Source organism: Ptiloglossa arizonensis, chromosome 4 (genome assembly GCF_051014685.1).
Source record: "Ptiloglossa arizonensis isolate GNS036 chromosome 4, iyPtiAriz1_principal, whole genome shotgun sequence".
Classification (NCBI taxonomy): Eukaryota; Metazoa; Arthropoda; class Insecta; order Hymenoptera; family Colletidae; genus Ptiloglossa; species Ptiloglossa arizonensis.
In genome coordinates, this window is record NC_135051.1 from 23,439,265 (window position 1) to 23,464,852 (window position 25,588).

At 41.0% G+C, this 25,588-nt stretch overlaps 2 protein-coding genes across 3 annotated transcripts in view; one reads left to right on the forward strand and one right to left on the reverse strand.

The window, feature by feature from the left end:
- The window catches only part of LOC143146430 (mediator of RNA polymerase II transcription subunit 20-like), a 182,650-nt gene that overhangs the window by 24,729 nt on the left and 132,333 nt on the right, over positions 1-25,588 (forward strand). The gene's annotated exons all lie outside the window — the stretch shown is intronic.
- The window catches only part of LOC143146428 (facilitated trehalose transporter Tret1-2 homolog), a 150,711-nt gene that overhangs the window by 16,041 nt on the left and 109,082 nt on the right, over positions 1-25,588 (reverse strand). The window lies entirely within an intron of this gene.

Below are 25,588 nucleotides of genomic sequence, written 5' to 3' on the forward strand. Positions count from 1 at the left end.
ACACATTCGCCACAAATATGGCGGGAAAGTTATTAAAAAATCAGACGAAACGGTTCAAATAGAGTAAACAAACCAGAGAATGTTACTCAATCGGGATACTTGTTCTCGATAACTGTTATTACGTACAATTTATCGGGATTACATATTACGAAAGCCACAGAAATTTTTCTGTTCCACCGACAGTTAATATACTTGATCCGTGTCTACGCCAATGCGTTCACAGCGATCGTTCGTTATCGCTTCATCTTGATCCGTTTTAATGCCTCTCCTTTGCGACTTCGTCGCGCGATAGACTCGTACGCGCGATCGCCTTAACCAATAACGAAAACGCTTGTAATTGGTGGAGGAAGGCAGGTCTAATCCGATTCATTGGCAACTTAGGATCACTCCACTGTGCATTATAGCGTCAAACACCTGAAGATTCTCTCTAATCGTGTCCAAACAGGAACAGCAGGTCCCGTGATCTCTAGGGGCGGCACTGACCTCGAGCGTAATTGAAAGTCAAACCAAGGAAGGGGAGGGAGGAGGACATCGTGTCCCGAAGTTTACGAGCTCCCAGAAATTATAAAGAGGGGGAGCAGTTGTAAGTAACCGAGCCGGCCCACGATAAGACAGTTCCCGCGGAACCATTGTCTACGGACCCCTGGACAGATAATTGTCCCTGGTTGGTACTGGCAATTGTGACGCCCACACGAGTGTCCCGGGCACGGAAAAGCGGCGGAACTTTTTTTTTGCCCCCGACAGGCCATCAAGTCGTTCGCTCGGAGGCTTATTACATCTAAATCCACGACAGTCGTCTCTATGTTTCTGGCTGTCTCGCTCCCTCACTTTCGGGCGCGGATTATTGCACGCCTCCCGGCTTGTTTATTCACATCCACCTGACGAGCACCAGGGTGAGCGGTGTTTCGGTCGCGAGGCTCGCGGCGTGCTTACTAGTCGACTCGAAACTGTCACCGGGGGCGTGCATTTAGCACTCCGACGATATTGGATACGGAGAACCCGGAGCCGCATTCTGGACCCCTTAGATATCGAGTGAACGATGGTAACGGTTGTACGACCTGTCCGTTCCGTTCACGCCTTTCGTGATTTACGGTGGACTGGTTTCACGTGACAAAATTTCGCTCGCCGGTCCGCTCCTACGACAATGGTCGCGAGGGGCAGGGACGCGTGCACGCGAAAAGTTACACACCGGCCAACAAATCGTACCCGCGGCTAAACTTTATTAACCGCGACAAGAATAAAACGTTCACGGGATATGACTGTCGTAACGAGTTACCGATAGAATTGTCGCTCCCATCGGTGGCTAGGGTTCAGTGTGTGCGTGAGAGAAACTTGTGTCCATTGTCCAATGTCCGAAATAGAAACGCAGAATGGCGAAATGTACGCCCGATGATTTCACTTTAACCCTTCCGCGTCGCGGCACGCTTCACGGTGTGGCGCGGTTGCCGCGACGCTAGATGGCGCTGTCGCCACCGCGCGCGATCAGCTGATCGAAATACAAATGGCGCGCACCAGATGTCGCGTCCTTGAACTTGAACCCGCTGTATCTCGTTAAGGAAGCATCGGATCGGAAAGTGACAAAGGACTTTTCGATTCCTTTTTACACGAGAAATCGATCCCCGAAAAATCTTCCAAATTTTTTCACCAACGCTCTCCGTATTCCCGTGAGAAAAATTATAGAAGTTATTTTCCCCGATGTAATTTATTTAATTGATCGAAAACGATGTAATTTTATCCGCGAAGGAGATAACGCACGAATATTCTTAACGAACGTTCAGTAAAAATTCCACGTTCCGGGTAACCGTCTGGTAGATCCAATGTTAGAAATATTCGAACGATTCTCAGGTGCGTGCTCCTCCTGCAAGTCGTTCGGGTATCCTTCCACCCTCGGGTGGTGTGCGCGCGCGTGGGCACTGATAAGGAAATTTAGAAGGCGTGCACGCGGCCGCAGTATTCCCTTTTTAGCTCTATCGACTCGCAGCGCGGGAATGCGGCTTTTTACAGCGGTTGTTTATTGCAACCGGGCTCGAGTACCCCGACTCTACTACCGAGGTGCTCGATGGAGTAGGATAATTATAGACGAGCGGTCGAGAAACGCGAGATAGATACTTCTTACAATTAAGATACCGATAGAGGAACATGTGTCTAGGTCTGCACAATAGGGGGAGTAAATCACTGCCGTGACTCCTCCACCTTCCTCCCACGCATCCTCCACCTTCGTTGAAGACTTTCTGATGGCCGAACGATCCTCCTAGACCCGCGATAACCGAACCCATCAGCGACAATCGATGACGGGACGAGCGTCCATTGCGCGAACGTGCTCGACTTAAGGGGTTACTTGAACACCTCGACCGGATCGATTCTCCCGCGTTTTGCATTCCCCCCGAAGCATAAAGTCGCGAGAACACGTCCCTGGAGCGTCACGTTGAAATCTACACGATCGACGAAGTTACCAGAGTTGTGGATCAACCTTCACCCAAGCACTTGAACGATTCTATTTAACTGTCTCCGTTTTTTCGTTCCACCTAGATCACGTTTTATGGTCGTCGATGGAGCATTGGACGAAACGAGTTCTGTTAGTTTATAAAAATAAATCGGGGAATCGTTCACGTGCATAGTCTATTGCATTCAGGTACCCATTTCGATGATCCGTACGTAAGAAATTTTCTTAACCTGAACAATTAAGAAATGGAAACGTCAAAAGTTGACTTAAAAATTAAGAAATTTTTCTATAGCTTTTAATACGTAAGAAATTGTCTTAATCTAAACAATTAAGAAATCAAGACGTCAAAAGTTGACTTAAAAATTAAAAGATCTTTCTATAGCTTTTAACACGTAACAAATTTTCTTGTTAACCTAAACAATTAAGAAATCAAGACGTCAAAAGTTAACTTAAAAATTACGAAATCTTTCTATAGTTTTTATATATTCTTCATGAATATTTGATCAGTCTTTTCAAAAATTTATCCCTTTGAAGAATTAAAAATTAATATTCTCATAGTTACGTTCAACTATCTCCTTTGGAAGATTTGTAAGTAATTTTACATTGTATTCGGTTGTTCGGAAAGTTATTTTCCAAAATGGAGAATATATAATTTAATAAAGTGTTTGTACACTCTAAAAAAATCGCGTTTCATTTTCACCAAAAAAAAAAAAACAAAATAACTTTCCGAAGAACCTAATAAAAAATATTTCGAGTTGGAAAATTATTCTCGGAAAGTTTACAGTACGGGCGTTAAAAAGTAGAATAAAAATCGATACGAAACGGAGGGTTCAAGCGCAATCTTTCGATTGTTCGAACTGTTTCTCTCGTACGCCCTCTTTCCAACCCCATTCGACACCACTTTGCTCCCCCCTCGCGAACCACGAGAGACGTACCGCCGATTTTCAATAACCGACAAGATAGCAGATAAGCTCGGTGGGTCCCCTCAGATGCGATTTCTCACGTTTTCTCCCTCGAAGCACCACCCCCATCCTCTGGGATTTATCCCCCCCCCCCCCTCCTCCACCCACCACCTCCCTGTTGAAGATTCGCCTCCAGGTTTCCAGAGCACTGTGGCTCCGACCTGGCAAATCGTGGCTGAAATCAATATCTTCGGGACGCGCTCACCGTTCTGAACGATCGTATCGAAACCGATTTGGAAGACTAATCGAACTCTCCACGGTGGCGAACCGTTCGCCACTGTTATTATCGAGGCGTGCAGAACGCGGAGAATTTCAATCGAAGAGTGTCACGTTTCTCTCCTGGCGATCGTGAACTGTAGCGTTATTATTATTATTCGATTTTTATACGCGCTAATCGTTAGCTTTTTCGATAATGTACCAGTGATTCGTCTACTATATATGGGGTGTTCAGAAAGTCATTTTGTTTTTTTTTTTTGGTGACAATGAAACACAATTTTTTAAGAGCGTATAAATATTTTATTAAATTACATATTCTCCATTTTGGAGAACGAAATCACTTTTTGAATAACCCGATAAATTATCTGTCCACTTGTACTTTATGTTTATAATAAATTTTTAAGGAGAGCGATTTAGTGGAAACGTGCTAGGTCCATTTACGTTTTAAACAATTTGCAAGTGGTTCGTCACTGTTCGTTAATATTTTATATTTGTATTCTTAAGCAGATGTTCGCTCGATTCGCAACGCAGAAGTAACTTGTCGACAAAAATGCTCTCTGCAAGGTGAACTAGCACACACACATATGTATTTACGTGTGTATATCTAGTTACTTTATAAATATAAACTCTATGTAAATAGTACAAACGGTAACGTAAAGATGTCGCGATTATTTCGTTGTTCCAACACTAATAAGAGTGAGTTATAACAGTAATAAGTGTTATATTGTACTTTGTCGAGGCACTATGATAGGTTTAGAAAAATTGACTTTACTTAATGTTACTTTTGGTTTGATCTCGTGAAAAAAATGTATCATTGAACAAGGTATAATAAAAGTATATGCAAAGACTATCACAGGTATGTAAAACTATAGGATGCAACTGTGATAGTCTTTGCACATCATTTTGGTACACACTGAACAAGTTGAAATCCTTTGATGTAATACCTATAGTATAGTGTAATATTAACACGTCTGGATGTTATAATACGGTATGGACAATTTGAAATATTATCGAAGAAAGTAGTTGTACTAAGTTGTCCAAGTATGAACGTAGCAGAAAGTAAAAACTCGTGTTGGACATTTTCCAAAGAAGCAGCCTGGACTCCATGATGAGGGTTCCAGATAGGAGGACAATGCTCTAAGCGAGGAAGCATTAGGGCAAAGTACGGTGTATTAAAGGTTCGAGGGTTTCGGAAGATATTTCTAGAAAATTTCACAATCGTGTTGAACATTTCAATAATTATTTTTGAAATTCGAATTCGAATTTGTACTCGTCATGACTTTCCAGTTTTATATTTCAAGCGGTGTAGAAGGGGGTTGTTTTGTTTACTGACAATACCCAGAGGATAAAGAATGTTCACTATCAAACTCAATTTGTTACAAACAATTACATATGTACACTGTTTAACGCAAAAACTTGTAACAGTATACTTGTACAGAAGACGAAAGATATACTTTGGTCAAAAATACATTTTTTTTAGTAAAGATCCATTCAGTGAAAATTTTCCAAGTGTAATTATTAAAAATCGAAGATCGATCACAGTAGACACATTAATTTTTAATTAATCTTCCCCAGAGTATTCTCCAGCCAACCGATTGTAATAATCGAATTCCACCGAATACTTCATCGAATTTTATTAGTTGCAGTTTTGTACATCTTTCGAGGTTTGGAGATTTTGGTACATCTTTCGAGGTCTGGGTTCCACAACCTGTGTCGTGGAAGGTGCATCGAGAGGTTCACGAACGATTAATCGTCTCGTTGGAGATTGCAGAAAATTAAAAGAGAGTACGAGATTTATACTCGAGGTAGGAGGGGAGGGGAGGGGAGGGAGGGGAGGGGAGGGAGGGGAGGGGAGGGAGGGAGGGATTAATCTGAATAGATGAATCTGAATTCGAGAGAGTATTCCGGAGCACGGTGAGCGTGCACACAGAGTCGGATAATATTTTCCCTAGACAAGTTACCCCCTCCCTCTCTGTCTGCATAAACCCGAAGTATGCGCCCCGAAGGATCGTCGACGCCACGATAGTGCACGGTTAATAATAATTTCATGCCGAGATTTAATAAGAGATGCTTGCTTGCCGCGAAGAATGGCTGCCGCGAGCCAAGGGGGTTGGACGATGCTTCGGAATCGTTGCATCGCTGCAACCGAGAGAAACGTAACTTAATTACTGATACACGCGATAAACAAAAACATTGCTTTGCCAAGAAACATTGGTTAGGGAAATCATCATCGACAGGCTATCACGAAATCGACGAGAAAATCAACTTAGGAACGACTTGTATCGAATTTCGACGAGTTTCGGTGGAAATAGCGATGGGTTGGAACGATCCGCGTGTATTTTGGTTTTTTTTTTTTTTTTTTGGAATCGAGAATCGAGGATTTTTGAGCGAAGTATCCTCGAATCGAGATTTTTCGAGTCGAAACCTCGAAATCGACGACCTTCGAATCAAAAATTTTTTAATCGATATATCTGTGTACCCCAAATTCAATATATTCTATAATATTCGTTACTCGAATATTCCTAACTGTAAAAGTAAATCTAGAACTTCTTCCATCATAGTTATTTTCACACATTTTGTGCGAACAAAAATATTTTCCCAAAAAAAGTATTACACAAAGATTTTCAATTTCCAATTAACTATTTGCAACTCGCGAAGAACTCTCGCCAGATTTATTCGCTGGGAGAATCTTTCGTACCTATTCGTAAAAAAATAATTTCAAAATCAACCGATTTTGGTAAAGGTCAGGTGAAATATTACGGACACCTCGTTGCACGAATTTTTCGTATTCGACTCGGTGATTCACGGGCGGGTGAAATTCGTGCTTTTCCACCATCGATCCACCGAATCGTTACAGTTGTAATTCGATGTGTGCAGTAATCGACAGTGATTCGAGCGGCATTAATTATCGACGGTTACTGCCCCGAACAAAATCATTCTGGCCTGGTAGTACGTAGACGCGCGCGCGCGCACGGCGTGCACACAGCCCGGGCATCGTAATTCCTCGTAATTGTCGCGTGCAAATTAGTTTGTCAGGATGAATCAGCGTGCAACGAGCGCGGCTCCTCGCGCGGGCCTCGTTCGATTCTAATAAGATAACAAGAAAACCTGCCCCGCTCTCGGATCACGAATATTCCGCGCCGTCATCGCGATTCATCCGCGTAAATTAATCATCGAAATTATCTGATGTTTACATCGAGATCGAGCCGCGTTCCGCGTTACGTTCGAGCGCCTCTATTCGCGTCGACGTGCATACGTTCGATTACCTCTCGATGCTCGCACTGAAAACGTAACGAGCCGTCGTTTATTTTTAGAACGTCTTCACGACCATAACCGCTTCATAACCACTCGCGTACGATTTTTCTTCGTCTCGTTTCGCTCGCGCTCACGCGCCCCCCTCTTCCGGCGTCACTGGGCTTACGTAATCGTCGCGAGCTCTTAACGTGAATCACCGTCCAGTCGGCCCGTGGAGCCGATACTCGCTGTCGGGGACGTTATTGGCTCGCTGATTGTTACTCGCTTGGAACAGAGCTGTTACACCCGATGGAAATCTCCCCTGACAAGTATTTCATACGTTGAACTAATCGTGACCAAGCAGTTGGTATATTAACGAGTTGTAAAAACGATGGTGTGAAAATGATAAAGACGAACGATGACTCGCAGGTGTGTTGCTACTTGGGTTTCAAAAAACGAGGAAAACAATGAGAACCGATGCATTAGTTGATAACTAAAGATAAATAATAAATAACGAAGATACGAATGAGTCTATATTGTGCAGTTCTAATATTCTAAAAGTAACGAAAATATCGCGCACGAGTAGATTGAATTTAAATGAAAAAAAAGAAGCAATACGTAATAAAAATTAAGATTACATTTGTCTTTATTATTTTTGCATTAACCTACTGATTTTTTTCGATGTATGACATATTCGATACGTTATAAAAATCAAGATCACATTTGTCTTTATTATTTTTGCATCAACCTATTGATTCTTTTCGATATGTCACATCGAGTACGATTATATTAAACGGTCACGTGGTCGTAGAAGGGGACCTCGATATTAGTCCCGTGAATGATAAAAATCATGCGCGTTGCACTCGAAACGATGGGAAAGAGAGAATCGTCCCCGATGGTGTATAATTTTCATTTGTTTTATCGGGGTAAGCCGGCAAAGAATTCAAGAATAATTTCTCAGCGCCGAATTGAAGGAACGAACAATGAACAATTATCAAAGAAAGCCAGAACTTTTTATCTCCAACAATGACGAGGATTCGAGAGCGTAGTAATATCGTGGATTCCAGCATGGCGCGAGCGGGAATGCGAAATCGATTAGAGGCGCGAGCGCCACGGCGTACAACTTTTAATTTCCGAGCCCTTTTCCCTCGGCGCGCTCGTTACAGGCCTTTACGAGGAGATCTTCTGAGAACGGATTTCATTAGCGAGAGAGTGGTCCGTCTTTAACGAAAACACGAGCCGTGGAATGTAAGCCTGTACACCAACCTAAGTAACGCTACAGTGCAAGACGCTCATCGTTGCTTTATATTCGTTACTCGAACAGTCGTCGAAACGAGTCTCGATGGAATGGTCGATATTTTTCAGTTGGAATTGAACGCGTGGAATATTTACAGTAGACGAACACTCTGCTTTACAAATTGACTCGAGACCGTGCTACGAAGTTTCCTCGCGTTAACCTGTTCGGGACAGTTACTTGTCTCTTATCGGAGAGAAAGTTATTTATTATTATCACGTGTTAGTTTTTTTACAATGGTACGTCACGAGCAATAAAGTATTTGTATTACGAATGAAAAAACGTGAATATGAACTTGGAGTATCCATTTCGTAGATTATTCTCTCTACTTTCGTAATAAGTTTCAACTAGTGTGAACATAGGCGTAGGCATCACTCGTATACGAAAAGTATGTCGACAGGCATATGACAGGTATCTCTATGGTGATGTATGTGTACATCGTTCTAAATAGGTTAGGAACATTTATCGTGGCAAAGATAGAAACTTTGATTAAAAATTATTGAAATTGACAGGTGTCTGACAATGAACCGTGTAATTTTTACAAACGGTTCTCGATGAGATGCGAACGAAGAGGAAATATTTAGAAAAAAATGTTTTATTAGAAGACTTAGGAAACAACGGGGACTATACTTTTTTCAAACTGCTGAAGTAGGAGAACGGCGTAAGCTCGTATCGTGTACTGTGCAGGGATCGTAAGTTGCCAACGAATCAGATTAGTTGCCCTCGGATTACACGCATTTTCGTTATTGGCTGAAGTGATCTCGTATACAAGTCTATCGCGTGACGAAGCCGTGAAGGAGGAGGCATCGATGCAAAGTGAGACAAAGCCATAACAAGTGACGACTGGAACGCATTGACGTAGACACGTGAACAAGTAAAATGTTTACTCATCATTTTATCTGCTTTTTCGACAACTTTCTCGTCATATATGCGTCAAATGTAAGTTTATAATATAATAATCATAAATATTCTATGCACACTGAAAAATAATCATAAATATTCTATACATACTGAAAAATAATCATAAATATTCTATACATACTGAAAAATAATCGTAAATGTTTTACGCGTTGAAAAATAATATTAAATACTCTACACACTGAAAAATAATAAACATTGTAGCATTATTACTCTACATAATGAAGAATAATGATAAATACTTTATACACCGAAAACTAATATTAAATATTCTACACAATGACAATAATATTAGATATTCTACACACCGAAAACTAATATTAAATATTCTACACACCAAAAACTAATATTAAATATTCTACACGCTGAAAACTAATATCAAATATTCTACACGCTGAAAAATAATGTCAAATATTCAACGCAAAGGAAACCATATACACACTCCCAACGGATTCGAAGATTCTACTCCTATGCACCGCGACCGTTTAGCACCTAATCGCGGGTATACGTGGTGGGGGTTGGGCGGTGCCAAGACCCAGTCCCCACTCCCTCTATCGACTTGGCAACTCGCGATCACCGCGCAGTAGGTGAGAGAGAGGTCTAACCGGGCGCGGATCGTTTTCTCGATTCCTTTATGAAAATTACCAATCGCGTTACGAAAGAATCCATCGACCAAGGACGGTCGTTCAATTCCCTCGGAACGCCGAATTTTTTCTCGATAGCTTCGGTATCGCGCGTCGCGTGCACCCCGGCGAGACACCCAACGAATAAAAGAACCGAAAATATCGTAATTAATATTCACGGTTGAGCTGGCGCGAAACTTATCGAAGGACCAGTTTCGCGCGCTACCGGTGTCCTATCTGCGGCTCGCCCACGATGTTAATTAAATATCGCGAATATTATCGGCGGTGCCCGCCGGCCGTAATTCTTCGCGACAAGATAATATCGCGTTTACCTGATCGCGGGTCGCCTTTAAACGCGCGCCAATTAATTACCGACACGGCCGCATCTGTACGTTCGATTAAACCCGCAGCGATCGAGAGGGCTGATTTATTGCAAACTTTCGTCCGCGAGTTTCGTACGGTATAGCCCTCGTCGTTAACGATCGTTCTTTCCTAACCCCCACCCCCCACCCGAGGAAACAGTGTCATCCGTTTCCACCCCAGAGTCCCGACGCTGAAATTCGGAGTCGTTTCGGGGTGTACGGGGTGTCCCGAGTGAAATAATATCAACGGAACTGGAATTCTGCGCGATCGATTTTTCGATAGTTGGATCTGGAGAATCTAGAGAAATAACGATTTTTTTTTTGGAAATCGAGTTTCCAGGGTGAATTTGAAAAGGAGGGTTCGTAAGCACGATTTGTTGGGCACAGGTTCGCTCGTGGAAGAAAAATTTGTAGGTTTTTAAATTCGTTTCTAAACCTTGGAAAATTGCAAAAGAATGGTGCGAAGAACTCGGGTCTTTTTCGACCCGTTGTGTTCTTACGTTATTTTTATATAATTGAAACTGTAATTTTTTTTATATAAAGCAGACGAGGTGCACTTATATTTCCTTGGGTTTCGCGTTGTATAGAAATGTTCAAAATGCGAGTTTCATTTATTCAAGATAGTTTTTATAATTTGATGAACAGAGTGAAAAACTTTTGTACAGTAAACCCTCGATTTAGCTGATTTGATGTTTGTTGGGTAGAAATTTTCGTAAAATATGGCGTATTTAATATCCACGGGATGGTAAAATTCCATTAAACGAGAAATAATTTATCTTTGTCGCATGTTTGTAAATCTATCGTGGACGAGTAAATTATCTTGAAGCGTTTCGTGTCTATTGCAATAGAACACCGTATAGAAAAATTGTTATTCGTAACAGAAGAAACTGGAATGAGAGGCAACGATCGAGTGGGTACACGTACATGTACGTCTATAAATAATTTATTTCCCAGAACTTTCGAAATTTTCCGCTTTCGAAAGACCTGGTCCGTTTCGCGCGGGACACCCCGTAGCAAGCTAACCTGGCGATCGATCGAGTCGAAAGTTTAGCGAGCTTTGGCGATCGTTCTCCAAGTTTTTCCATCGAAACCGCACCGATTCCTCTTGGAACTGATCATCCGGGAAGTCTGGCCCGTGTTTTGCCCCTTTACCGATGATTGCTAACCTCCCGTGAATTTTCGGTCGGCTCCGCTGAAAGCTGGACTTCCGAAACTATTTTGGAATCCGCTTGAAACTACGGTCATTAATATTGCCCGTTATTTGTAGAGTTTTCCCATCGGTGGACCGTGTTTTGCGAAATTTATACCAACCGACTTACTAAACGAGCTCCGAATCTCGCGACGGTACCTCTTCCGGGGGACATTCTATTCTCGTTGTACCATTTTTACAATTTTCAATTTCATCTCTCTATTACTTAGTGCCATTTTTTTTAATTTTATTCGCTTACTCCTACTGTTATTTTTTCTACATTTTATTCAATTAATCCTTACTGTTCTTTTTCTACATTTTATTCATTTACTCCTACTGTAATTTTTTGTAAATTTTATTTACTTATTCCTAAGTTTCTTTTTTCTAAATTTCATTCATTCGTTTCTACTGTCATGTGCTATCGATTTTATTCATTTATTCCCACTACCATTTTTTCTTAGTTACACTCATTTGTTCCTAGTACCATTTTTTTTTTCAAGTTTATTTACTTACTCCCACTGACACTCTTTGTAAATTTTCTCCACTCATTCTCTAATACCATTTTCTTTCATTTTATTCATTTATTCCCACTACCATTTTTTCTTAATTGCACTCATTTGTTCCTAGTACCATTTTTTTTTTCAATTTTATTTACTTACTCCCACTGACACTTTTTGTAAATTTTCTCTACTCATTCCCTAATGCCATTTTCTTTCATTTGATTCATTTATTCCCACAACCATTTTTTCTTCTAATAGCACTCGTTTATTCCTAGTACCATTTTTTTTCAATTCTACTCACTTACTCCCACTGCCACTTTTTGTAAATTTTCTGTACTCATTCCCTAATGTCATTTTCTTTCATTTTATTAATTTATTCCCACTACCATTTTTTCTTAATTGCACTCATTTCTTCCTAGTACCATTTTTTCTAAATTTTATTTACTTATTCCCTAATGCCATTTTCTTCCATTTAATTAATTTATTCCCACTACCATTTTTTCTACTAATAACACTCGTTTATTCCTACTACCATTTTTTTTTTTCAATTCCATTCACTTACTCCCACTGCCACTCTTTGTAAATTTTCTCCACTCATCCCCTAATACCATTTTCCCTCGTTCGATTCATTAATTCCCACTACCATATTTCCTAAATTTTATTCGTTCACCTTACAGTCATTTTTCCCACAAAAATTTTATTCACCCGTCCCTCAGCGTCGTTTCTCCACCAATTTTATCTATCCGTTCCTTGGCACCACTTTCCTCCCCATTTACTTTTATTTATTTATTCCCCCGGTGCACACCGTCGCGCCACGCCGGTCGTGTTTCGAATTTCAAACCGCGGTCCCGTTCGTACGCGAAACGGGGGAACAAGGAAACGGTCAATCGATGTCGAACGGGCATCTCGATGGAAGACGTATCAATTCCAAGGAAGGAAATGTACCCCGGTGCAGCGAGGCCCCGGGGTGGTTGTAATGAAATGCAGCTTACACCCCGTATTTTACGTTTTATTAGGCTGCTCCCGCCGCGCTGGCTGCTTTCACCCGTGCATTCGGGTCAAGTGGCTATGAATATCTGTATCCAACTGTGGCCGTCTAAAGCAACCGACCAATTTGTCTGCCATATTTCACCGCCTTCCCGGCGCTGTTTTGTTTTGTTTTTTTTTTTTTTACCCTCTCTACACCCCTCTCTCTCTCTCTCCGTTCGTTATTTTTGTTTGTTCTCCTCTGCCTTCTTTTCTTTTTTTTTTCTTCGATTTTTCCCTTTTTTCTTCGCTCTCCTTTTCTCAAATGTCCGTTTATCGTGTTCTATCGCGGGACATCGGGGGACTCGCGGGAAATAATAGAACGCGGAATAAGCAGACGTCCGGACGCGGAACGAGCATTCGGGAAGCGTCGGGCAAAATATTTGTTTCCACGGGTAATTCGTCCGACGTGGTCGTTCACGTTTGTTTACAGTCGTTATTCGATATCTGACTTGGTGGTGATTCAAATAACGGTTGTAACGGGTCGCTCGATAAGTCTCGTCGTTCGATGAGAAATCGAGCCATTGGATTCGTCGTTTTATTTTTTGAAAGATTTTTTACGATGGAAATAACGACAAAATTTAAGTTTAAAGTTGAAACTTAAATTTAAGTTTCTTTGGCAGGGGGGAGACTAATTCTGGTGGGTAAATTTAATTTGGAATTTTTTTTAACATCAATTTTCTTTTGGAACACTGATTTTCGGGGTGCTAGTCGTTTAGGTGATCGCTGGAGAGGCCACGCGTGGGTCCAAATGGACCCGTAATTTAAACACGTACAAACGTTTCGAACGAAAATTCTATTGTCTTTATCGTACCTTTCTTTTATTTTTTTATACACTAACTGTATAATTGAACTGTACAAAAGTCTCATGGGTCAGAAAAGACCCAGTTAATAACGATACTTTTTACTTATTTATTATCTTTCTATTAATTTAACATTTCTTTCTTTTCTTCCACTTTCTTTTCATTTGTGACTAACATGTAATAAAGATATACTATTACGATAATAATTATTACAATCTGTACAAAACTACTATTAAATTACAATATTTCTCGTACTGTATTGCTTCGTTTGAAGACTCCGTTCTTTCGTGTAATCCAAACGCATAAATTTTTATTTTTAACATTTTCTAAAATACCAATTGACTGCGCGATATCCCCATGAAAAATTAACACACTTTGTCAATTCTCGAAAAATTCGTCCCCACCCCTCTCGATTGCACAATTGCGTCCAATGTTTCGTTTCATTTCCATTTCGTTTACCCGGTCCCTCGAGCGAGTTTTCCCACTGTTACCGACGAGAAAGAAAATACATAATATTAGAAACCGACAGGTGTCACGAAATATTATACATTCGGGACGACCACCTGGCCGTAGTTTATGAAAGCAACAAAACGAGGCACGGTTAAAGAAAAATGGTTAAATTACGACTTTGACTCTCGCCAATGAAACAGAGTCTTTGTATGCAAATCGTTTAATTAACGGCTAATGGTCTTACGCTCGTGAACGAACATTAATTTTCATTGTCTTTCTATACCGTATCCCCCTCGAGAAGGCCGCGAGTGGATCGAAATTTCTTTCCTCGCGAACAAAGATTTTCAGACGCGTATCTTCGCGAGCAATTGGAACACACCCTCCCCGCTACGTTCGAAACTCGCCGAGAACTCGATGGGACGACGTAGGGGGAGTAAAGAGAGGGGAGAAAAAAAAAAGAAAGAAAAAAAGGTACCGCGAAGTTAGAAGATCTCGAGCTCGGTAATAAATTCTCGTGGAATTATGAATCGACGTCGAGAGGATGATTCGATACCGAGGGTACGTCTACCCCGTAATCCCCGAGTCGCGCGATGCATTCGGCCTGGAACTCGCCGGGTAATGACCAGAACTCGATTTAAGTCACGACCCCGGGGTCACGAGCCGGCCTCCGGAGTCTCTTTCGATCTCTCGCAGCCCAGAGTATTTTTCCTGGTCGCTTAACACCCGACGGCTGTTATCACGCGTACGTGACCCGGCGAACCGACGCTCACCGGCCGCTCTCACGTATACGTGAGTTCGTACGGCCGGCGGTTGCCAGCCGCTGTCACGTAGACGCGATCCTGTTCCACCATGTCGCTATCCGGTTAACTTTCACATTCGGCTGGATTTGGGTCTCGTGAACACGTGTAACCATCTCCCGAATATACCTCGAACCGAAAGTATCGATAACTTCGAAACGATAGATCCTTCTACGATCAGTATCCTATTTGAAGAGTGAATCGAGCAGATACGGTTTCGATTATTTGTAGTTGCAAGAAAATGAAATTAAATAATTACAAATTTATCCCACAGTCGAAGTAACGAGGTTTCATCGATTTGTTTTTTTATAAATTTATTATCGTAGTAATAAACATAAATTCTTATATTTCTTTTCATAATTTAGTACTATGGCTTCATAGTTTACTACTATTCTATTTCATAGCACTACCTCCTAGTAAACGATTGACCATCGCAGCTAACGATGTTAACATTGGCCGAAAAGTTTTCCAACCCTCGCTACAAGGCTCCGAACAGTGTACTTTACTTTATAATTTAAGTACTATGACTTCATAGTTCACTACTATTCCGTTTCATAGCACTACCCCCTAGTAAACGATTGACCATCGCAGCTAACGATGTTAACATTGACCGAGAAGTCTTCCAACCCTCGCTACAAGGCCTCAAATAGTATACTTTACTATATAATTTAGTACTATGATTTCATAGTTCACTACTATTCCGTTTCATAGAACTACCCCCTAGTAAACGATTGACCACCGCAGCTAACGATGTTAACATTGGCCGAAAAGTCTTCCAACCCTCGCTACAAGGCCCTGGTAAGAAATTGCGTGACCAATCGTATCGACAGTAACCGTTCTCGCCACGTGATCGATGACTACTCGAGGCTGGAAATAATCGGGAACACCCGTTCGCGTGTTCGGGGCTCGTTGCACCGCAGGCGTCTACGCGTCCTGGTATCCACGTTGTATTCCGTCCTCGGAGTGTCGTTCGTCAAGGCGCGCTTGCATTTGTTAAGGTAATCGATCCGAGATGCTAGCCGCGAAGCGTTCGTCATTTTACCGTGACTGTACGCTTTAACGCTCCCGCGCGCGCTCCGTTCCGTGTTCCTCCGTATATTCCCGACACACCTTCCGAACGGCTACGTGAACACAATCCTCGTTCATCGGTGGTGTCCCCTACCTTGATACCGGTCGCCTCTGCATAATCCTTATCTCGCTGCGTGTTATTAATTTAAACCTTTGGCCTTGAATGGGTTCGCGCGGACCAGTCGCGTCTATGAATAATACAACGTGTCCTTCCAGGCACTGGTATCCTCGCGTTTGGTACGGGACGACCATAAATCATCGTAACTCTTTGCCCCCCACCCTGCCCCCTTAGCCCCCCCGTTCGGTCTCCTTCATCGGATCTATTTCGGTGTTTCGATGTCCTCCCCGTGTTACGAGCATCGTCGGGATTCCTACCTCGTTCCCGCGGCCAGTATTCGGCGTTTACGGCTCACGTGCGTACCGGTGGAAAAATAAAACCGCACCGGTTCTTCACGTTGTCCTTTCGATTCGCGACGAGTCGCCGTGGCGCGTTGCGCGTTGCGCGTGGCCATCGGCGCGCACCAGCCTTTTGTTCCCCGCCCCAAAAAGAAGCTGCCGCGGAAATCCACGACGAGAATAGCTCGCGTCGCGGTGCCACGTGCCGTGTTACTTCTACCGGCCGGCTCTAGACAGCTGAAACCTGGTCCGCGGCACTACCCCCTTGATTTCGCGCACTATTATTGCGAGTTTCGTGAGACGCAACCGGAACACCACTCTCGCCCACCCTTGAGCTCCGTGAACGAAACGAACCTGCCAATATATGGTTATATTCGGTCTTGGTTCGTGGACGTGAAAATTAAAATTCGTTGCAGCGTCGCGAGAACGTCGGTAGCGGATTGGCGGGGCTCTCCTGATTCAAACGAGTACAAACACGACGGTATTCGAACGAATTTGCATTTTCGAGCGACACCGTCGCGAGCGTCGCGCGCGAAATTCGATAGTTTCGAACGTCGTCGGAATTGGGTCGTGTTTGTACTCATTTTCCTCGGGAGAACGTCCGTAATACGTTGATTATACTTTTGCGAGGAAATATTGAAAAATTTACGAGTTTGAATTGTTCTCGTTAAGTTAGTCCGGTGTGTTGATGGTAAGTAGGTTACGGTTATCGGAGGAGAAGAATTCTATTTATTCGTGGTGGCGCGGTGAAATATCGCACGAACGTATTGAATTTGGAAACTTCGTTCGGAAGCTTCTAACCTCTCGATCGTGTCTGTCGCAAGAGAGATTCTTTCGTTGTTCTAAATTCGATTCGGAATTGCCCCGATAAAACAGTTCCCAAGCGTCGACATTCCACGTTTCCTGGAGACGCGACAGCTACGGGGCGGGCAATATTTAACTCAACCCTGCCCGCGTCGCGTGCACTCGAGACTGGTTTCAAGGCAAGATACGACACAGAAGAAGTCACACGTCGGCTCGTGGTGACCGTAAGAGAGAATTATTCGTCCACGTGGCCCGTGATCCATGAATAAACGGCCCGGTCTAGCCGTCGTGGAGGTCGCTTTGGGTACGCTGCCCGTTGATAAGTAATCGTCCCTCCCCGGGGACGGAGGCTCGCGCTCGTCCGGTGCATCGATGTGCACTTTGCTGCACCGCTACTCGTGCACGCCGAGCGAGTCGACCGCGTGCTGATAGGAGGGCCGATTGGTTAATTAATTACGGCCGCGAGACAGTCCGTTTTATTGGCGCTCCGTTATCGCTACTTTTTAATTCTTGGTCGTTTTAGTTATTGTTGAACGCTGGCTCGCGAGACGGAGCTCTTTCAAGGGTATCGGGTTCCCTCCCAAGGCTAATTTTCAATTCGCATTGACATTCGTTCCGTGGGTGAGTCTCGTCTAGGTCACTCGTTAACGCTCAGATTTCTTTATTCGCGACGAATCGACTGCCATTGATCATTTATCCGGGGTCTGTATACTTGTGCATGTAGTTCCAACTGTACCTTGTAATAGTTGATCACGAGTGGGTAAATATTCCAAATATAGACACATCGGTGTAGTATCAGTTTGATTTGGTAAAACTTCTACTGGAATTTATTTTAGGTTTCTTCCTAATTTATATTTTTCACTCCGTAACGTTATTTTGATCAATTGTACCGAGAGTTGCTTCAGCAAGCATCCTCGTACATTAGTTACATTTTTATTTAAAACCGCAAGTTCTTTATTTCCAGTTGTCGAGGCGATTGACACCAGTCTCTCTCTCTCCCTCTCTCTCTCTCCCAGAGGACTGCTGCAGTAATCTCCGGATAACTGATACGATTCTTCTCCGAATCGCTGAAGCGAAATTATCTCCAACGCTGCTTCTGTCCCAGAGGAGAACGATAAGATACACCGGATCGAAAATAATTATTTTATTTTTGTCCCCGCTATTTTTAATTCCACATTACTCAAATCTTTAAACAAACATTCAACCACAGTTAAGAATAGTCCGAGTGGGTTGGATATTCACCAGTGCGAGAGTAATACTTTCCGTTAAGTTAGAATTCAATGAAACCTTTAATTACTATGGTAACTTATCTCCATGATGACTCATCATATCATAACTTATCTCTATGATGACTCATATTACTATAATGATTTACCTTACAGTAATAACTCATCTTCACTCATCTTAGCATAACTTATTTCCATTATGACTCATTTTATCATAACTTATTTCCATTATGACTCATTTTATCATAACTTATCTCCATGATGACTCATATTACTATAATGATTTACCTTGTCGTAATAACTCATCTTCACTCATCTTAGCATAACTTATGTCCATTATAACTCACTTTACCATAACTTATTTCCATTATGACTCATCTTACCATAACTTATCTCTGTGATGACTCATCTTAGCATAACTTATTTCCATTATATCTCATCTTAACATAACTTATCTCCGTGATGACTCATCTTAGCATAACTAATTTCCATCGTGACTCATCTCATCATAATAACTCATCTTCGTTCACTCATATTCCCATGACAACTTGTCTCCATTCACTCATCTTACTATGATAACTCATCTTCACGACTCATCATACCATGATAACTCATCTTCACGACTCATCACACCATGATAACACATCTCATCACGATAACCCATCTTTAGCTCGTTCCTTGTCACAATAAGTCGAACGTAGCTCCATCGAACGAATGTAATGCGAGACTCGCTCGCGGTTGCTCTCTCTCTCTCTCTCTCTTTCTCCCTTTCTCTCCCTCCCCACCAATTCACCGTGCGCGATCGTTCGATTCGCGGATCCGTTTCGCGTTTCACGGACACCGTTAGATCGTCGCGAGCACGGCGTCGCGGGAGTAACTCGTTTCGCATTCTGGCGGCACGGTCTGGGTATCGTTTACAGCGCACGTAACACGATGTAGCACGATGTAATTTCTCTGTCGTCGGGGAGGACGCGCGGCGCCCTTCGTCCCTTCCTACCGGCTGCATTTCTAGGGTTCTACCCGCGGCATTGTGTACGTACGGATTCGGGACGGAGCGTTTCTATAGCCCCGTCGTCGTCGTCGTCGTTGTCGTCGTCGACCTCTCGTTTCCGTCTGGATCGGTGTTCCATTTCGACGGACCGCGTGACGCTCGCTGTCCAAACGAACCGACGACAGCCGACCGCCTCTAGTTCGAATTACGTCGCTCGTCCGCGAAATTGGACGGATGTTTCGTGGTCTGAACGTCCGGATCGAACGGCGATCGCGATCGGTATTTCGAACACCGCAAACCCGTCGATCGTTACCTCGTTCGAGGCTGGAAACGGTGTTACTTGAACGTTGGAACCAAGATGACAATAATCCTGAAACTCTCACTGGGTCTTCGAAGTCATTTTAACTCAGAAATTAATTTTTTTCCTCCGCCGCGTACACGTTTCCATTCGCGAAACACGAACGAACGATGCTCGTCCACTCGAGGCTCGATATCTCGGTTACTATCGATTCTACTGAAATTTTCCATGAAATAAAAAAGATCCAGAATTTCATTTGCGACAACATTGGTTATATACGTTTTTATCGTAAAGGTGACCCTCAGCGAGATATAGTACATTTTATCGGGCCGTGTACCTTAAGCCACAATCCCACTTGTGGAATACCGAAGATGGTCACTATTACCATTTAGACGCGGTAAATGTTATTTATCGTTTCTTGGAATACACATGAGGGTGTTTTATTATAAATGTAACGAGATTGCGTTCGACACGAAGTGTTTTATCTCGAGTACTCCCATTTAGACACGGTAAATGTTATTTATCGCTTCTTGGAACACACGTGAGGATGTTTCTTTGTAAATGTAACGAGATTGCGTTCGACGCGAAGTGTTTCAACTCGAGTGTTTTAACAGGTGCTTAAGACGATTCTCGCACAAGTGGGGTCGCGGTTTTAGAAGTCGAGTTGTTCTATAGATACGCGCGAAGTAACGCCACAATTGCTCCAGCTGTATTTCCAATGACTCGGTAACGAGACAGAGCTAAATTTATGTACATATCTCGGTCGCGTTTTGTCCAGCGATTCAACGCGTGTCCAGCAGCTGTCAGCTAACGGTTCCGTGCTTTCTTTCGGAATTGGCGCATTCAAAGTAGCGGAAGACTCCTTAACTTTCCACGTAGTATGATAATCCGTTATCGTTTCGTTGCCTCGTCGCGTTAATTCATCGTGTCCAATTCTGAGAAATTCATTTCCATCTGTCATATTTAATTACCGACAAATTTATTCGAATTCAGAGGATTAATTTCGAGCGATTAACCGCAATAGGTTGGGGTAGGGGGGGCGTGACAAAATAATCAGAGCCATTCGAGCCCGTGGACTCGAGTTAAATATCAGATTTTGGAGGACGAATCGAACAAGAAGTATAAAAAAAAAATTCACTCAATATTCAATTTCGGAGCACCTGTGAATTTTTCAATTTCACCCTCTCGAACCTTACCTCGTTCCACGATTGTTTAATTTCGTCGAAATTACTAAACGTTAGATTTAAATTACACAAAGTGTAATTTCGAATCTTGAATAAATTCGAAAAGAAACGTTTTAAATTTTTAAGGGTTAACACTTTCCACGAGAGTGATTAGAATTTTTATCGAAAGATCGCGCGTAGTTGCGTTACCGATTGCGATTGCAGCGAACAAAGCGAGTTCAGCGCGAAAACGCGGCAAAGCTGTCAGTTTAGTCATGACGTCCATAGGCCAAGACGTTTAAAAATAAATTCAAGCATCCCTGCAACCCATCACAGATACGAAACCGACGACCGGCTGCTCTAAATTGAATAGCGACTTATCTAGAAGCGCGGTTTAACCTCTTTAACGTTAATTTGATGTATGCCCCAAGTCGCGGAACGAGAAATCTCCCGCGATCCTGTTAGGGGGGATTAAAAACGCTTTTCGCGGATGCTTCCTCGAACATAGTGCCGTAATAAATTGCCGGGCCGTGTTTTTCAACGGCGACACTTTGTCAGCGCGATTCGTCGAGCGTCGAGCGAAGAGCTATTAACCTCTACCGAAGTCACCTCGCTAGAAAAATAAGCCGATTCTTCGGGGTGAACCAAGGAAGAATGTTGGTCGGCTAATTCCCCGCTGGAATGCCTCTGGGACCATTCGGAATCCTGTCGGGTGTAATCCTTTCAAGATTAATTAAAGATTCTTATTTCGGGGGGAATAATACGGTGTTTCGGCGATGTGGAAGTATTCTTGATTGATTGTAAGAAATTTGTTGCTGTCCTTTAGAAGCTTGTATTTTTATTAAAGTGTGTATTGATTTTAGGAGATATTTTAATGGAAGTTATAAAATTGAAGATTAATTAAAGATTCTTATTTTGGGGGGATAATACGATGTTTCGACCATGTGTAAGTATTCTTGATTGATTGTAAGAAATTTGTTGCTGTCCCTTGGAAGCTTATATTTTTATTAAAGTGTATATTGATTTTAAGGTGTAATTTCTTCAAGATTAATTAATGATTCTTATTTTGGGGGGAATAATACGATGTTTCGGCGATGTGGAAGTATTCTTGATTGATTGTAAGAAATTTGTTGCTGTCCTTTGGAAGGATAATTTTATTAAAGTATATATTGATTTTAAGGTGTAATTTCTTCAAGATTAATTAAAGATTCTTATTTTGGGGGGAATAATACGGTGTTTCGACGATGTGGAAGTATTCTTAATTGATTGTAAGAAATTTGTTGCTGTCCCTTGGAAGCTTATATTTTTATTAAAGTGTATATTGATTTTAAGGTGTAATTTCTTCAAGATTAATTAATGATTCTTATTTTGGGGGGAATAATACGATGTTTCGACGATGTGGAAGTATACTTGATTGATTGTAAGAAATTTGTTGCTGTCCTTTAGAAGCTTGTATTTTTATTAAAGTGTGTATTGATTTTTGGAGATATTTTAATGGAAGTTATAAAATTGAAGATTAATTAAAGATTCTTATTTTGGGGGGATAATACGATGTTTCGACCATGTGTAAGTATTCTTGATTGATTGTAAGAAATTTGTTGCTGTCCCTTGGAAGCTTATATTTTTATTAAAGTGTATATTGATTTTAAGGTGTAATTTCTTCAAGATTAATTAATGATTCTTATTTTGGGGGGAATAATACGATGTTTCGGCGATGTGGAAGTATTCTTGATTGATTGTAAGAAATTTGTTGCTGTCCTTTGGAAGGATAATTTTATTAAAGTATATATTGATTTTAAGGTGTAATTTCTTCAAGATTAATTAAAGATTCTTATTTTGGGGGGAATAATACGGTGTTTCGACGATGTGGAAGTATTCTTAATTGATTGTAAGAAATTTGTTGCTGTCCCTTGGAAGCTTATATTTTTATTAAAGTGTATATTGATTTTAAGGTGTAATTTCTTCAAGATTAATTAATGATTCTTATTTTGGGGGGAATAATACGATGTTTCGACGATGTGGAAGTATACTTGATTGATTGTAAGAAATTTGTTGCAATGTTTTGGAAGTTTATATTTTTTTAATATTTTTTAAATTGAAAATTCTTTTCTTTATTAATATTTCTTGGTCTTCCATATCCTAATATTCTAACGTACAATTATTCGCGAAATATTGCTCACGAATATATATAGTATCCTTGAATATTTAAACAAGATCAATTTTCTTCGTTTCTATATCAATAAACGAAGTTTAACATCGAAGGAATTGTAATTCCAGAGTGTATTCACTAAACACGGTATATGATTAGTAAAAATACATTTTTCGAAGTAAACAATATTTTCTAAAATTCTCAAGGGACAAATTTTCTTCAAAAAAAAAGATCGAAAATACTTAAAAATCATTTCTGCTTAAAAAATTAATATTTTCTAAAATTCTCAAAGGACAAATTTTCTTCAAGAAAGAAATCAAAGCAGGAAAGCAAAAATATTCAAGAATTACACCCCCAAAAAAAATTACGAAAATTTCTTAAATAATCAAGTATCCAAGAAACATTCGAAAATTATCGTTTTGTCTCAATTTTCCACATAAATTTTCTCCAAGGAAGTAGTCAAAACAGAAAAGCACAAATATTCAAAAATTACACCCCAAAAAATAAAATCATAAAAAATTTCTTAAAAAATATCACTCTTCGACTAAAATCCATAAAATTTCTAAGCAAGATTCTTAAATTATCGTTCGTTCTTAATTTTTCATATAAATTTTCTCCAAAAAAAAATAAGAAATTATAAAAATAATTTAAAAAGTATCCCTTGTCGACTAAAATCGTCGAGTGTCAAGAAAAATTCTAAGATTACCGTACGTTCCCGATGATCGATTCGGGACCAACATCGAAAAATCGTGTAGACGAACGCGTCCCGCCCATTTTCCTTGTCGCGAGCAAATATTTGCAGTTTGGGCACGAGCTACTCTCCTCCGCACACATTCGCGAGCCGCGTTCCCCGAAGCACGGAAATCCTGGCCGCAAACAAGCCACGCGATCGGTTCTCGCGGTTTTTTGGCGAACTCGTCGTCCCCCGGACGACTTGAAATTTATTCGTAGACGCCCGCGACGAACGGTGCTCTTCCATCTTAGATATTTACACGCGAAATTAGTCCCGTTCCGCGCCCGGGTCACGAACGCCCCTTGTTCCTGCTCGACTTCGTTAAATTTTCATTAGGCCGTCTAACAATGTGCAATTTGAAGTTTATAAATATGGAACACGTCGACACGACGCTGAAACGAAATCGTTTTTAGCTTGGACAACCGGCGGCGATGAATTTGTAATAAATGGCCGCGCGGGTTGAACGAACAGCTACGAACAACTTCGGGAAGCTCGTGTTAATTCTTCGGGGGATAAATACGTGTACACTGTCGTCCAAATCTTTCGATCGACGCTTGGACAAGTTTCATTTTTTTTTTTTTACTCGCCCTTGTGTTCGTTGGAAATTTAACTCGATCGTTGGTAGAACTTTACTGTGTGTATGATGTAAAATAAAAATTGCACGTGGGAATATGAGCGTTTACGAACTGGTTTTTTTTTTTTTTTTTTAACAGAAAAACAAAAAAGGTAAAAAGTTCGAAAATTCGTAGGAAATTTACTGTTTTATAATTTTGAAAATCGATAGGTGATTTTTTCGATATGTTTATAAATATTACACGTGTAAATATTCTGTGGAGAAATACAAGTATTTAAAAATTGTTTTTTTTTTTAGCAGAAAAACAGAAAAAGTATCGAGTTCGTTTCGTCGAATATAAAATTCAAAAATTCATAGGAAATTTACTGTTTTATAATTTTGGAAATTGACAGGTGATTTCTTTGATATGTTTATATAAATTGCACGTGTAAATATTCTGTGGAGAAATACGAATGTTTATACAGTGTTTTTTTAGCAGAGAAACAGAATATAAAGTTCGAAAATTCATAGGAAACTTACTGTTTTATAATTTTAAGAATTGACAGGTGATTTCTTCTATATGTTTACTATATGTACATTGTAAGATAAAAAATGCTTATGTAAATATTCTGTGAAGAAATATGAATGTATACATACTGTTTTTTTTCAGCAGAGAAATAAAAAAAAGTGTCGACTTCGTTTTGTCGAATATAAAGTTTGAAAATTCATAAGAAATTTACTATTTCATAATTTTGAAAATTAATAGGTGATCTCTTCGAGGACTACGTGGAATAATATTTTTACAGAAATTAGTAGATTCGAAAATCTACAAAAATAATAAAGAACAATCTTCATCGAAGATTACTGTTCAGAAATTCGATCAAAATTGTAACAATAATCACGAACGGAGCAGAGACGTCAAGAATCTCTGAAAATTCCCAAAATGTTCGTTTCGAGACAAAGAATCGAAAGTGATCTCCACGGAATCGTTCCACGTCGAGAAAACCGATTCACTCGATAACAAAGTGGCGTTCTGATATTTCGCTCTTTCCATCCTCTTCTCACCAAGACCACGTTTCCAATTTTATCCACCGCCTGGTTGCAATTTCGAGACAGCTTTGTTTCACCCGGTGGTCCGTTTCGTCGAACAAAGTAAAAAAAAAAAAATAATAAATTACAAAAAAAAAAAAGAAAAAGTAAAAAAAAACTCGAAAGAAAATATTTTCTCGAGAGCGGCTCCGTTTCGAACAAAAGCGATTTCGAAAACCCGGCTCGTCGGTGGGTGTCTATAAATAAGAGGGGAAAATCGTTTCGAGTCGAAGACGCAGCAAAGGGAGCGACACGTTTCGAAGATAGTCTATATCGGCAATAATTTTGTCGTTGAATATCG